Source organism: Eptatretus burgeri, chromosome 9 (genome assembly GCF_056783735.1).
Source record: "Eptatretus burgeri isolate ZD-2024b chromosome 9, Ebu_testis_v1, whole genome shotgun sequence".
Classification (NCBI taxonomy): Eukaryota; Metazoa; Chordata; class Myxini; order Myxiniformes; family Myxinidae; genus Eptatretus; species Eptatretus burgeri.
The window spans coordinates 45,995,206-45,998,964 of record NC_140969.1 but is presented as its reverse complement, the minus strand read 5'-3'; the positions used below and the strand labels follow the sequence as shown (position 1 = coordinate 45,998,964).

Here is a 3,759-nt window from a genome sequence, read left to right as displayed (position 1 = left end):
CTTTTTCATTGACTTGATTAGTAGGTGTTCATCTTGATTCTTTTTTTTTCTTTTCATTGACTTGATTAGTAGGTGTTCATCTTGATTCTTTTTTTCTTTTCATTGACTTGATTAGTAGGTGTTCATCTTGATTCTTTTCTTTCTGTTCATTGAGTAGGTGTTCAATTGGAATATATTAACAGTTTATTGATTAGGTGTTCAATTAGGATTCTTTCTTTCTTTTCATTGACTTGGTGTTCATATGGATTCTTTCTTTCTGTACATTAACTAGGTGTTCATATGGATTCTTTCTTTCTGTTCATTAACTAGGTGTTCATCTTGATTCTTTTCTTTCTTTTTCATTGACTTGATTTTTAGCTGTTCATTGAGTAGGTGTTCATATGGATTCTTTCTTTCTGTACATTAACTAGGTGTTCATCTTGATTCTTTTCTTTCTGTACATTAACTAGGTGTTCATATGGATTCTTTCTTTCTGTTCATTAACTAGGTGCTCAATTAGAATATTAACAGTTCATTGAGTAGGTGTTCAATTAGGATTCTTTCTTTCTTTTCATTGATTAGAATATTAACAGTTCATTGAGTAGGTGTTCAATTAGAATATTAACAGTTCATCGAGTAGGTGTTCAATTAGAATATTAACAGTTCATTGAGTAGGTGTTCAATTAGAATATTAACAGTTCATTGAGTGGATGTTCAATTGTGATTCTTTCTTTTTTTTCATTGACTTGATTTTTAGCTGTTCATTGACTAGGTGTTCAATTAGAATATTTCTTTTTGAAAAGGGTTTTACTGAACGATGGACGAAAGAACTTTTTAAAATTGTTGATGTAATAGATACAGTTCCTTGGACTTATAAAATATATGATTTGGAAGGGGAAGAGATTTTAGGTTCATTTTATTCACAGGAATTACAAAAGACAAAACTAAGCAGATAATACACCTTTGTGGACACTAGAGGGACAAGTCCGAGGTGTATAACAGTATATAATGTGTGTCAAGGGGGACGTTCTTAGATCTGTGAACCCCAAACACAGAATCCTCAACTGAATAGTCAAGGCTTAACTTTTGTTTGTGTGTGTGTGTGCAATGGGAGCAATAGGTTGGCGCTTCACTCCCTCCTACTATACACCGTTGTGGACACTCGAGGGCCAAGTCCGAGGTGTATAACAGTATATAATGTGTGTCAAGGGGGACGTTCTTAGATCTGTGAACCCCAAACACAGAATCCTCAACTGAATAGTCAAGGCTTAACTTTGTTTGTTGGTGTGTATGTGTGTGTGTCCCAACCCTCACATTCAAAATCTCAACCCCAACCCTCACATTCAAAATCTCAACCCCAACTCAATCCTCACCCAACACAGTCTTTTTCAAAATGAGATTTCCACCTATATATATATATATATATATATATATATATATATATATATATATATATATATATATATATATATATATATATATATATATATATATATATATATATATATATATATATTTTACGTTTTTTTTTTCTCTTCTTCCAATTCTGTCTTTTAAGGCTTTCAGGTTTGATGACGTAAAAAGGGGGAGTAAGCCTGCACTTTCTTCCCAGAACTTTCTTGATCTTGCTCCCATCAAGCACCATCCGACAAAGAACTACATCGATAGGTTTAGATCCCAAAGAGTGATAGCAACTCCAAAAGTCTCCAAAATATAAATAAATAAAATAATAATAATAATAATAAATAAATAAATAAATAAATAAAAGCCCCCAAAAAAGTTTCAAGTGTCCAACATAAACCCAACTTTCCAAGTCTTCAAGGTATAACCACATTCCCGTTGAGTTTCCAAGATATGTATCACATTGTGAGTTATCAATCCAGAACCCACATTTCAAGTATTCAAAGTAAAACCAACTTACAAAGTCTCTTAAGGATAACTCATTTACTGATTTTTTCAAAATTTGTGAGTCTCCAAGGTAGGACCCATATTTAGAACCATCTTGGCAGAACCCTTTTCCTGAGTCTCCAAGGTAGTTATTTAAACCATCAAGGCAGAACTCATTTACTGATTTTTTCAAAATTTGTGAGTCTCCAAGGTAGGCCCCATATTTAGAACCATCTTGGCAGAACCCTTTTCCTGCGTCTCCAAGGTAGTTATTTAAACCATCAAGGCAGAACTCATTTACTGATTTTTTCAAAATTTGTGAGTCTCCAAGGTAGGCCCCATATTTAGAACCATCTTGGCAGAACCCTTTTCCTGAGTCTCCAAGGTAGTTATTTAAACCATCAAGGCAGAACTCATTTACTGATTTTTTTAAAATTTGTGAGTCTCCAAGGTAGGCCCCATATTTAGAACCATCTTGGCAGAACCCTTTTCCTGAGTCTCCAAGGTAGTTATTTAAACCATCAAGGCAGAACTCATTTACTGATTTTTTTAAAATTTGTGAGTCTCCAAGGTAGGCCCCATATTTAGAACCATCTTGGCAGAACCCTTTTCCTGAGTCTCCAAGGTAGTTATTTAAACCATCAAGGCAGAACTCATTTACTGATTTTTTCAAAATTTGTGAGTCTCCAAGGTAAAACTTGTATTCTGGCTCATCAAGGTATAACTTGTTCAGTGGGTATTGTCTTGATAACTCACAATGAGTACTATTGCTGTAAAACTCTTTTTCAGGATTTTGCTGGTCTCCAAGGTATAACTCTTTGGTTGGGTCATCAAGGACGAACTCGTTCTGTGGGTCTTGGTCGCTCATAAGGTCTTCAACCAAGCCAACAATTTCGCCCCAAGTTGTAGCAAAAGCAGTATTTTCATTTCGTATTTCAGACACAATTTCCTGTGAGAGAAAATAATAATGTATTAATTAAGTTATTTAATTATTAAATGAGTATGCTTCAATCAAAGTTTGAAAATAGGAAAATAAAAAATCTTACCTCAATAGATAAGAGGTTTGAATCCAGTTCATCAACTTGAAGGTTTAGTTCCATACAAGACAGAGAGTTCCAAGGAACACCAAAGTCATCCCACTCAAGGTCTTCAACCAAGCCAACAATTTCCCCCAAGTTGTAGCAAAAGCAGTATTTTCTTTTTGTATTTCAGATACAATTTCCTGTGAGAGAAAATAATAATGTATTAATTAAGTTATTTAATTATTAAATGAGTATGCTTCAATCAAAGTTTGAAAATAGGAAAATAAAAAATCTTACCTCAATAGATAAGAGGTTTGAATCCAGTTCATCAACTTGAAAGTTTAGTTCCATAGAAGACAGAGAGTTCGAGACAAGCACACAAAACACCATTGCCAGCAAGAACAAATGTTTAAAATGGAGCCTGGGTTTGAAGCTTTTATAGAGAAAGACTGGTGGGTGTGGTTTCCTTTGGAAATTCCCTGGGCAAGCCTAGGCAAGCCTTCATTGGGAATTTTTTCAAAACCATAACATCCTGTAATTTTCTAGTGATTTCTTTGTGAGTCAGAGATGAACTGGAAATGATGTAAGAGTGGGCGGGGCTTAGCAAAAGTAGGCGGGGCTTAGGAAAAGTGGGCGTGGCTTAGAAAAAATACCTTATGAAAAGTGGGCGGAGCTTAGCAAAAGTGGGCGGGGCTTAGGAAAAGTGGGCGTGGCTTAGAAAAAATACCTCATGAAAAGTGGGCGGAGCTTAGCAAAAGTGGGCGGGGCTTAGGAAAAGTGGGCGTGGCTTAGAAAAATACCTTAAGAAAAGTGGGCGGAGCTTAGCAAAAGTGGGCGTGGCTTAGAAAAAATACCTTATGAAAAGTGGGCG

At 35.2% G+C, this 3,759-nt stretch overlaps 1 long non-coding RNA gene across 1 annotated transcript in view; it reads right to left on the bottom strand.

Moving 5' to 3' along the window:
• Window positions 1-1,490: 1,490 nt before the first annotated feature.
• The window catches only part of LOC147020049 (uncharacterized), a 2,789-nt gene continuing 520 nt past the window's right edge, over window positions 1,491-3,759 (bottom strand). The window contains exons 1-2 of the long non-coding RNA XR_015061616.1: window positions 2,913-3,759; window positions 1,491-2,815 (exon numbers count right to left, since the gene is read on the bottom strand). The exon at window positions 2,913-3,759 is cut by the window's right edge and continues 520 nt beyond it. This is a non-coding gene — a long non-coding RNA (uncharacterized LOC147020049). The remainder of the gene's footprint in view (window positions 2,816-2,912) is intronic.